This window comes from Octopus bimaculoides, chromosome 14 (assembly GCF_001194135.2).
Source record: "Octopus bimaculoides isolate UCB-OBI-ISO-001 chromosome 14, ASM119413v2, whole genome shotgun sequence".
NCBI classification, from domain to species: Eukaryota; Metazoa; Mollusca; class Cephalopoda; order Octopoda; family Octopodidae; genus Octopus; species Octopus bimaculoides.
Genome location: NC_068994.1, coordinates 21,656,472 through 21,668,605, shown reverse-complemented (window position 1 = coordinate 21,668,605; position 12,134 = coordinate 21,656,472). Strand labels below are relative to the sequence as shown.

General features: G+C 36.7%; 1 protein-coding gene across 3 annotated transcripts in view; it reads left to right on the top strand.

The window, feature by feature from the left end:
* Positions 1–12,134, top strand: part of LOC106875078 (serine-rich adhesin for platelets) — a 98,115-nt gene that overhangs the window by 8,434 nt on the left and 77,547 nt on the right. The window contains exon 2 of one of the 3 annotated variants that reach the window (XM_052972749.1): positions 7,094–7,264. The exons of the other annotated variants lie outside the window; for them this stretch is intronic. The gene's annotated coding sequence lies outside the window, so the exon portion shown is untranslated. The remainder of the gene's footprint in view (positions 1–7,093; positions 7,265–12,134) is intronic. 3 annotated transcript variants of the gene reach the window in all.

Here is a 12,134-nt window from a genome sequence, read left to right as displayed (position 1 = left end):
ACGCACAGCACATTTCCAAAGGTCTCGGTCAGTAGTCATCGCCTCGGTGAGGCCCAATGTACGAAGGTCTTGCCTCACCACCTCAGCCCAGGTCTTCCTGGGCCTACCTCTTCCACGGGTTCCCTCAACTGTTAGGGTGTGGCACTTTTTCACGCAGCTATCCTCATCCATTCTCACCACATGTCCATATCAGCGCAATCGTCTCTCTTGCACGCCACAACTGATGCTTCTAATGTTCAGCTTATATATATATATATATATATATATATATATTCACACACACACTTATCCATGCTAAAACAAAAGGATCAAAAGTCCTTCCTGAGATATAGGCCCATAAGGCTAGTTTCCAGATTTGGTGTGTATATTTCCCATCCCTCTACATGTATATATATATGTATAGACAAATGATAGAAAATGGAATTAACAACATTCTTCTTTTAAAATCACTACAGTTGTTTAGACACACGTGCAATCATTGTCTTATATCCAATGCTCCTCTTCAGGTGATTGTTTAAATAACTTCTTCATTAGATTCTCTCACCATTTCACTCAGTGTTATAATGCATACAAAATGTGATGTGTCTTCCCAGCAGTTTACTGACAAAACTAAAACCATAGATATAGTGACAGACAAAATACAATTATAATCATAAAACAAAATACATAAATAGACAAAAGAAAAGAAAAAGGTCAAGTGGACTATAAATTACAGTTCTCTCTAAATAGTCAGGTTATAAGGAAGAAAGTTCTAAACAGACTAAAGAATAAAATAAAGTGATAAGGAGGTTAAGACTGACTATTTCGGTACTTTTCAACTGCTTCCTTGTTTTTTTTAAGGGTCTAAATTACCTTCCTTCTCTCTTTACAAAACAACTGCCCCATCCTAATCTAGAATGAGCTATTTAAAGTTAATTTATTACCATCTAGATTTTATATGCTCCTTTGAAACAATATGTAAAAGATAAGTTAGTAGTCATCCTTGCCCTATACAACTACCCACATGGTAGGGTACATTGTTTTATATAAATACACACACACGTGCGCACAAGAGAGTGCTGAAAAGTTCCTGGTTTTGAGTAAAAGAAAATACAGGAGGATCAGTTAATTATGATTTGATTCAACATATTCCCCTCTCAGGTCCACATATTTATTGCAATGGTCCTTCAGTTTTTCTAAGCCCTGCAGGAGAACTTGGAAGGTTGGGTCTCCGACCAGACCTTTCGCAATACCCTTAGAACCAGGAACTTTTCAGCACCCCTCAAGGGACAGTACACACGGCATATACACTTGCTTAGATGCAGGGATAGGGAGAATTCTACTTCTTTGTCTGATATCCTCTGGAGACTTTGTGACCTCCAGAATGAAACTCTTAACATTGAATGGACCATTATCGACAGGGCTCCACCTTACACACCAAACACCTGCTGTATCTATCAACAGGAAATGCCATCTTATTGTTGTTATCGGAGATACACCCTCCTGGTGAACTGCAAACCAATGGCCACCAACAATCCAACTATACACCTTAACATTGACTGCACCTTAACACTGGCTGCCCCATAACCAAGGATAGGGTTCCTAAACACTGATGACTACACAGACCACAGGCTGACCTTCCAACCTTATGCATCCCTTGTTACCCCTTACATTTGCCTCCATATACATGGGTGTGCATATGCACAAACACACACTTACACACAGGGCTGGCTCAAGATACCAGCAACTCGAGCAGTTGCCTGGGGCACCATGTGCTAGGGGGTGCCAAGGAGGGCATTACAAAGACAAGCAGATTAACACAACCATAAACTTGTACACACCGAAGTTCAGCTTGCCCAGGGCTCCAGCAACCCTAGGGCCGGCCCTGCATAGACACACATGCATCTATGTACATATGCTTCTCTCTTGCTCTGTCTCACACCACCAAACATCAGTCCAGTGTCGATCTTCCCTAACCAATACTGTTGCAACTATACTAACATACATCTCTCATGTTCACGCATATAAGTACTAAAAGCATGCACATACACACACACACACACATATGTACATGCATAAACACATACACACACACACACACACACACACATGCATATATGTTCTTCCACACAAACACATACATTCACATATAAGTACAGGAATGTGCATACACACTCATACATCCACAAACACCCATATATGCATCCTGAACACAACCACACTTAAGCATATACAGCAGGCACTAATGCACACATTTGCACTGACACACACACATTCATACAACTGATATACACAGCTGGCACATAGACCTAAATATTCATCATCATCATTGTTTAATGTCCGCTTTCCATGCTAGCATGGGTTGGACGATTTGACTGAGGTGGCTACACCAGGCTCCAATCTGATTTGGCAGAGTTTCTACAGCTGGATGCCCTTCCTAATGCCAACCACTCCGAGAGTGTAGTGGGTGCTTTTACGTGCCACCGGCACAAAGGCCAGTCAGGCGGTACTGGCAACGGCCATGCTCGAAATGGTGTATTTTATGTGTCACTTGCACAGGAGCCAGTCCAGCGGCACTGGCAACGATCTCACTTGAATGTCTTTTCACATGCCACTGACACAAGTGCCAGGAAGGCAACATTGGTAACGATCACGCTCAAATGGTGCTATTTACGTGCCACCGGCACGGAAGCCAGACAGCTGCTCTGGCAACGATCACGCTCAGACGGTGCTCTTAGTGTTCCACTGGTACAGGTGCCATCACGATTTCGCTTTCGCTTGCCCCAACAGGTCTTCACAAGCTGAGTTTAGTGTTCAATGAAAGAGACGTTGGCATGAGTGCGAGTCTACAAATTTAGTTCGGTGCATATGAATACTCAAACATGGCTGATATGCACCTGCACCCACACGTACACACACCCCAGCAAACACAGATGAGCTGATGCCATCAGCTCTCACCCACACATCAGCTCACACACATTGGACACCCACATCGATGCACTCATACAGCTTGTATACACGTCACACAGTCCCAAGAAATTCTCCTTTCTAATGCATCTGGTGTCACTGGATTATCATTCTCACTTTAACAACACCTTATGACCTATCTTGGTGGCTGACAGAAACTGGGCTGCTGCCAACAGCAGCTCAGTTTCTGTCAGCCATCTTGGAGTTCCTGTATTTCTCCATTTAATTATCTGATTCTGAAGAAGCTAAGTTTCTGTAAGAAGTCTATGAAACTTGCATGGAGCCAAATCAATCTTCAATAATAATAATAATAAGAGCACTCAGAGAATGCAAGCCTCTGCCAAGGCAACACCAATGTCCTCTCAACAATTATTTTTAAAATGAGAATATCTGAAATAAATTCAACTGCTCTCACTAACGAGAATACTAAAAATGAACCTGACCGCTTTCAAAAATTAAGTGAAAAAACAGGCAAAATAATCCAGAATCCTTGTCCAGTACCCGATCAATCCCAATGGTAGTCATGGAATATGAAGGTGGCTGTAGAAAATTTAGTAACTGTATTAAATAGTTTATCCTTATCTAATATAAGCCAAAGTTAACAAATTCACCATTCAAAATAGTTTCAAAGGCAGAAGTAATAATAAGTTCTACTCGGGAATTTTTAAATGAATAGCATGAGACCTTTTGGTTTTCTCTTCTCTTAAATTTCGGCCTTCTTTTAGTATCCCTGTTGTTTTAGATTGATATATAGATGTATGTATATATGTAAGTATACTGTAAAGTGTTAATATGTATGTATAATATATATATTATAAAAATATGTTAGTGTTATTTAATTACTGAACTGTTTTGCTGCTGTTTGTTTATGTAGTTTGATTTCTTTATCCATCAATTTCTACTAAGATAGAGATGCGAGTAAAATTAATAATAGAGAAACGAAAATAAAACTTTGGAAACAGTCTGAAGGGCGATAATTGAGAAAAACTTGAAAGTCAACATAAGATCGTAATCATGTAAAGTAAATATAACAAATAATCCAGAATCCTTGTCCAGTACCAGATCGATCCCAAAATCTAATCAGTTCGTGCCAGTCACAAGGCCAAACATCCCTGAAAGTTTCATCCAAATCCATCCCGCAGTTCTTGAGATATCTTGTCCACAGACAAACAAACAAACACAACTGAAACAATACCTCCAGCTTTGCTAAGGCAGAGGTAATAATAATGATATATATGTGTGTGTATATGTGTGCATATATGTGTGTGTATATGTGTGCATATATGGTGCTGTTACCACATAAAAAGCACCCAGTATACTCTGTAAAGTGTTTGGCATTAGGAACAGCATCCAGCCAAAACAGACTATGGAACCTGGTGCGGCATCTGGCCTTGTCAGCTCTTGTCAAGCCATCCAACCCATGCCAGCATGGAAAACAGACATTAAATGATGATGATGATATACATACATATATATATTAGGTCATCCCATAAATAGTGTCTGAAATACATATGTAATTTCTATCAAATTTTACAGTATTTTAAAATTGTCAAATGGTATTAATTGAGACTCATATGAATTTGGAAACCTTTAGCTTAATATTTCTTTTTACAAAATAATCTAACCGAAGTAATTACTAATATTAATTCCTCAAAGATGGATGTATTGAAGGAGCATTTAAGGCACATTTATGCTTTGTGGGTTCAATAAGGGGGACAGTGCAACAGAAGCAACCCAAAATATCCATTCAGTTTGTGGGTAAGAGTGCTTGAACGAAAGAAGTTGCAGAAGATGGTTTGCAAAGTTCAAAAATGGTGATTTCAGTCCAAGAGAGAGGTCACGAACAGGACGCCCTGTTGAATTTGACTATTAGCTTCTTTTGTCACAGCTTAAGAAGGATAATGCTGTGTCAGTTAAAGAATTGGCAAGCAAGCTCAATTCAAGCCATTCAACTATTCACTGCCATCTTCAACAGCTTGAAAAAGTGCCCAAACTTGGAAAATGGGTTCTCCATGATTTGACAGATGCCAACCGAAAATCACAAGTGGACATTTGCTCATCTCTTCACTCTCATGAATGTATCTCACCATTTTTGAACAGATTAGTGACTGATGATGAAAAATTGGTTTTTATGAAAATGTTAAGTGACGCAGGCAATGGAGGACAGGCTAAACCACAATCCAAAAGGGACTTCCATGCAAAAAAGGTTCTTCTTTCTGTTTGGTGAAATTGCATTGGAGTGGTCCACTTCAAGCTGCTACCAACAAAAAAAAACAATTATTACTCACACCTATTGCCAACAATTAGAGCATTTGGATGCTGCTTTGAATGAAGAAAAAAGCCTACTTTGATGAATCGTAAGGGATTGATGTTTCATCATGATAATGCAAGGCCCTACACTGCAAAGATTACATCAGAAAACATCGAAGAATTTGACTGGGAAAAAATCCCTCACACACCTTATTACCCAGACCTCACTCCTGATTACCATTTGTTACAGAATCCTTTAGATGGATTAGTACTCAAAAGTCACAAAGAGGTCAAAATTGACTTCTCTTCCTTCTCATCAAAATCAAAAGAGTTTTTCACCAATGAAATTAAAAAAACTAATGAGTAGATGGAAAGAAGTCATCCATAATGATGGGAGTTATAAACAGGATTACATTTTAATAAATTGTAAAAGTAAATCACTTTTTCCTTTACCCAAAATTATATATATATGTATATATGTATGTTGCTGTATGGTAAGAAGTTTGCTTCCCAACCACCTAGTTCCAGGTTCAGTCCTACTGTGTGACACCTTGGGCATGTGTCTTCAACTATACCCTCAGGCCAGTCAAAGCCTTGTTTGTGGATTTGGTAGAGGGAAGCTGAAAGAAAGCCATCATATATATGTGTGTGTGTGTGTGTGTGTCTTTGTTGTCCCCCACCAAAACTTGACAACTGGTGTTTGTCAGTTTACATCCCCATAACTTAGCAGTTCAGCAAGAGACCAATAAAACTTGTGTTTTCAGTACTCTGCAATTACATCATTCACTCCACTCCATTCTTTAATTATCTCATTTTGAATATATTCTCATAATGATATTTTTAGCATGAATCTTTTTATGGCCCTTTGCATCTTAGCCAATCAATGTTCTATACTCTTCATAGTAGCCCATGGCTCAGTTTAAGAGTGCAGGTAGGATGATGCTATTGAAGAGTCTGGTGTGTATGGTATTGTCTAGCTTTGTTTTGAGTATATCCTTTATTGAGTTAAACACCTTCCATCCTGTCTTTATTCTCAGCACATATTCACTGTGTGCCCTATGTTGACATACTCCTTTACCGCCTTGATTTCATTGTTTCCCACCTCTAATCAGCCTTTTGCTACATCTTCCGACAGCATATATTTTGTATTTATGCAGTTCATTTTAAGACCTACTACTAAGCTCTGAGTGTTCAATTCTGTCAGCATGGTCTGCATCTAGTCTGTGATTTCAGTGATGAGTACAATGTCATCTGTGAATTGGAGGTGTGTTGTTTGCTGCTGATGTTAACACCACCTGTTCAGCCAATGTCCTTGATGACCATTTCTAAACATGCGGTAAAAAGCTTGAGAGAGATGATTTCTCCTTGCTTGACACACTTCTCAGTTGGGACCCTTACTGGTGATGATAGCAGAGTTATTGCTGTTCTGCATTCACAGTTCACATCTCTAAGTAGTTTGATGTATTGCACCTCAACAACTTGCATTTCCAGAGATTTCAATACTGTGTTTGAAGGCCTTTTTGTTATCAACAAAAGTGATACAGAAGAAGCTAGTATTCATTCGCTCATTCTATGAGCTGTATTAGAATGAATATGTGATCTATCATACTCTAGTTCTTATAAAAATTTGCTTGCTCTCTCATGGTGTCTATTCAGGTACTGATGTTGTAAACAGCCAACGGACTAATTAATATCAAGGTTAAATAACACAGTATCCTGTGTTCTAATACAACATCCACTTTAAGTAGGATATAAAAATTTGCTTTTAGTATTAATACTGCTTTTGTTGCCATTAATAATGTAGTGCTCTAACAATGTCCATATTAAGTTGGATATAACGGTTGCCTCTTGGTATTAATACTGCTTCTCTTGCTGAAATTCTATATATTGTTGACAGGGAGATTCAGCTGTTATCTTGCTTCCAGACGTCTGCCACTGAAGAGCCCAGGCAGGGCAAAATCACGTGGTCTGGCAGCTCCAGCAGCCACAACAGATGGTACTCATATGTCATTGACATAAATACAAGTGCTTTTATGCAATATGAGTCCTTATAACAAGTCCTCTCAAGGTAAATGATGCAGTATTCTGTGTTCTAACACAACATCCATGTTAAGTTGGATATAAAGATTGCCTTAATACTGCTTCTATTGCTATTAATTATATATATGTGTGTATCATCATCATTTAACGTCCGCTTTCCATGCTAACATGGGTTGTATATATATACCATCATTTACACACACACACATACAAGGTGTTCGGTTGAATTAGAAAAAAGTGTTTATAATGTCAAGGAAAGTTCTTTATGCATATTTTATGCATAAATTCTTGTTTTAGGCTCTTATCATTAACTAGCTTCACCTATTTTGTTTACTTAACAAACTAACAGTCACAATTCTTGTTGAACTTTATACTTACTGCTCTGTTCATGATCAGAATCAAACTAATCACTGCTCCAGGATCCAGTTTATTATCTACCTATGTCAATGACATTATGCTGGATCAGCAATTCTCTTTTTAGCTACGAACACCCTTTGATTCCTAATTTACTTCAGTGGACCCCCATAACCATTCAATGATTTTAAAAATCCTATTATATTTTTATAATGAAATATTATTAGGAAACGTATAAAAAGATTGTTAAAATATTTTGTATATTGTAGAAGTATAACCAGTTTATTGCACATAAATTTTACCAACAAAATCTTATGTGGACCCCAGTTGAGAGCCACTGTACTAGATGATTTTATTACCTAATTTACATCTGAATAATCAGCTGAAATCAAATTTTGTATTTTGAATCTACCAATAAAATTGCATTTTAATATTGATTTCAATCTCATCTGGATGGTAACAGCATTAATATACTGAATTGATATAACTGAATATTAACCATACATTTCGATTTAAACAATTTGGCACTGTTTACAACTACAGTGAAACAGTTTTTTGTTTCTAAAATGTACAGACAACTGAATCTGTACATTTATCTGACCTTTCTCAATAGTTTTGTATTCATTACACAATTGTTCTTGTTAAAATAAACAAAATTACATAGACCATCCAAGTCCAAAATTAAACATTATTTTAGAACTTTTTTCATGATGAAACTATGCTTTATGTATTATGGCTTATAATGAACTATTTCTATAATAAGATTTAAATAATATGGAAATACCCATTGCCTCAATTTCATAACTTAGCTGTAGTGATTTTGAATAGAGACTGATTGTTGATAAGCAAATGTGCCCAGCATCTTCCAGAAATAATATTTCCAAAGCTGTGATGATGATATGCAAATTTGGGTCCCAGAAAAATTTTAAAACAAGAAGTCTGATTCATTTTGATTTTTGTACTAAAAATATGGCTCTTGTGCACATGCAGAGAAATTCCAACGCAACTACATCTTTCCATCTTCACCCATCCCATCTTAAAGCTAACTCCAAATTTTATCTTAACAGCTATAAACTCTTAACACTAATCCCTAACCTGACCAAACCCCTACCCACAAGTAACTAAATCTAACCAATTTCATAAATTGTGACAAAGATTTTATTGAATATTACTGCATGCATAAAAACTAAAATGTATCGAACCATCTATTTGTTTTGAAAATTTTGTTTTAGACCTTAAAATGCAGGATTTCAATGATGTGTCCTTTATACATATATATATATATATATATATATATATATATATATATATATACTTATAACAATAGGTTTTGATATGTGGGAGATTTGTCTGGTGTTTCTAGCAAGTTAAATGACTGTAGAAACTCCCTTGGAGAGGTGTTTTAGACTACTCACTCAGAGTATGAGTTCAAAGCTCAGAAAAGACATTTTTTGCTCCTCTTCAGTCATTATGTAGCTGAAAAAAATTGGTATCATTTTGATATTATTGGGGAATTGTTATCAGGAAAGCCTAACTTAGTCTTTTTATTGATGCATGCATTTATCCTTCTTTCTGATGCTAATCATTCAACTAAAAAAGACAATGGTATTTGATTTTCAATTAGGCAACATGGGGTGAGCAAGCTGTCTTTATTGACTATTGGTTTTAAACTGATGACCGTATGTTCAGTAGTCCAGAATTTTAAAATCACAACCACAGTACCTTTTTAATTTGGATATTAATTATTCTTTGTAAATATTTGGAAGACAATTTGGATTTGATTGTAGATTCTTATATTTGCTTTCTATAATTTAGACTTAACATGAATTATAATTTGAAGAAAGCATATGAAATGTTTCATATTTCACAGTTAAAATGACAGTGTAAATAGACACTGCAGGTTGGTTTACTTCACTGCAGTAAGAACCAGTGCCATTATAACATTGAGTGTGCCATTTGGTATGGCCAGATGAGGTAAAACCCACTGGGTTCACCTATAGACCTAAAATTATCACAGCAGAAACCATTACTTTTGACAGTACCTGAGCATTTAACTCTGCCTCCTACAAGCAACTACTATGTAGAAATAGAACCTGTTGTTAAACTAGACAAACTGAGACAAGTAGGAAAAAAGAAAAGAAAGACATTACCCAAGCTCCCTTTATTTTCTGAAGTACTCTTGGTTGGCACTGAGCAAACTTGTAACATAAAATAGTTTGTCAAAATACATAGGAGCAAACCTGCAGGTACAGCACACCAGATAAGCCATGTTGATGCAATATTCAGTCTGTCAATTTGGATTTTGTTGTTTAACCTAGATCAGTTCCAATCAAACTTGTTCGGCTGCAACTGTTTTGTTTTTTTGTTTTCAGAAATAACATATTTTGGACCACTTTGCTAAATGTGTCCTTCCTATTTTTTAAGACAGTTAGGTGTGATGTAAGTGAAATTGGCTGTTATTTCTACCACATCAATATGGGTTCTTAAAGGGTTCCATTCATGTGGTTTTCACTTATGATGGTTAGAATTTGTTGAGGAAATTTTAAGAATGTCACACAGCTACATAAGAGCTCCTTCACTAGTGGTAAAGACAGTGTAGCAGATACAAGTAGTGAGTAAATGATGCAAATTGAGAGGTGGAGAGACTCTAGTAGATACATGGATTGTTTTAGTGTTATAGACATGGAATTTTAAGGAGAATGAAAGCCATTACTTTACAATGAACCAATAATGACAAATTAGAAATCATGCTTATTCAGTAGATATTGGTTCGTGGTGTTATGTTTGAATTAAGTATTGCTGTAGAGCTCTGTAGAAGGGAGGCAAGTACAGTTTGACTATGCAAAACTCACTTTTTGCTTGATCTACTACATATGTGGAAAATTCTGTCTGTGGGTGTGTTTGTGGAGTTGTTAGCTAACTCCTGCTACATTGTTTTGTTGATTTTGATGAAACTTGACATGTTAGTAGAACTCTTGTCTGGAAATCTCATGGAATACTCAAATTGTTGAAAAAAAAAAATCGATAAAAGGGCCCCTGGAAGGGATCCTTATATATAGCCAAGGGAAATAACCCATTTATTTTCCTAAATTATTTGGTAAAAATGAAATTGAATATGCTTATTTCTTAGTATTCGAACTGTTAGAATTATTTTTGCAATTTACCCAGTACAACCCTTAAACAAGTAAATAGTATTTTCCTAAACAGTAGATCCACTTATTTTGGTTAGTGATTTATTCACAAATATACCATTGCTGGCACCCCTGAAGGTAATATTCTCTGGGAATGCACAAAAGCCCTTTTCAGAGTTATTTACTTTGAATTATTATCTCATATCTGATTAGCCTGTTATTAAGTAACATGCTTCACAATTTTAGTATACATACCTTATTAGTATTTCCTCTTATGTTCTGTATACTCTGGGAATACATTAAAGCCCTTTTTGGGGCTACTTTATTTGAACTCTTACTATCGGGTAAATAATTTCATGTTATTACATAACTGACTTCACAATTTGGGCATTCATAACTTATTGGGAATTCCTAAAAACAAGATCCTGTGTAAGACAGTTCAGTATTCTCTGTAAATGCACAAAAACCATTTTAAGGGCTGTATTTGTATTGTTATTGGATTAGCGAAACAATTATGAGAACGGTACCAAGAGATATGCCCCACTTTCCCGGGAATTACCAGGTACGTCAGCTAGCAATTTATGTCAGAATATATTTTTTCCATGGACAGTTATGTATCATTTAAAAGTTCTGGATGTAACCTTTCTTCTCATACTTTTATCAAAATCCGACACATACCATGCCAAGTCCCCTCAATCACCATCATATTCCCACTCGTTCACAATGTTTGTCCTGTTTTTGACTGCTGAACGGTAGCCCCTGTTCTTGTCCAATGCACTAGAGCACTATGACTAAATTTGTGTTGAAAATGATAGTCATGAAGAGAACTTTTTTTTTTATGTATAAAAATCAATGGGGGTAGGTCTGGTAATCGTTATGAAATATGAAAGTGAAAATTTTGATAATTTTCCTCAAGATTTTTATACTCTTTTACTTGTTTCAGTCATTTGACTGAGGCCATGCTGGAGCACCGCCTTTAGTCGAGCAAATCGACCCCAGGACTTATTCTTTGTAAGCCTAGTACTTATTCTATCGGTTTCTTTTGCTGAACCGCTAAGTTACGGGGACGTAAACACACCAGCATCAGTTGTCAAGCGATGTTGGGGGGGACAAACAGTGACACACAAACTTATACGCACACATACATATATATATATACATATATACGACGGGCTTCTTTCAGTTTCCGTCTACCAAATCCACTCGCAAGGCTTTGGTCGACCCGAGACTATAGTAGAAGACACTTGCCCAAGGTGCCACGCAGTGGGACTGAACCCGGAACCATTTGGTTCGTAAGCAAGCTACTTACCACACAGCCACTCCTACGCCTACTATAAGAAAGAAAAATTTCTCGTGAATTCAATATAGTCATTGCAAAATCTGGCTGCAGTATGGTGCAAAAGTGTAAAGACA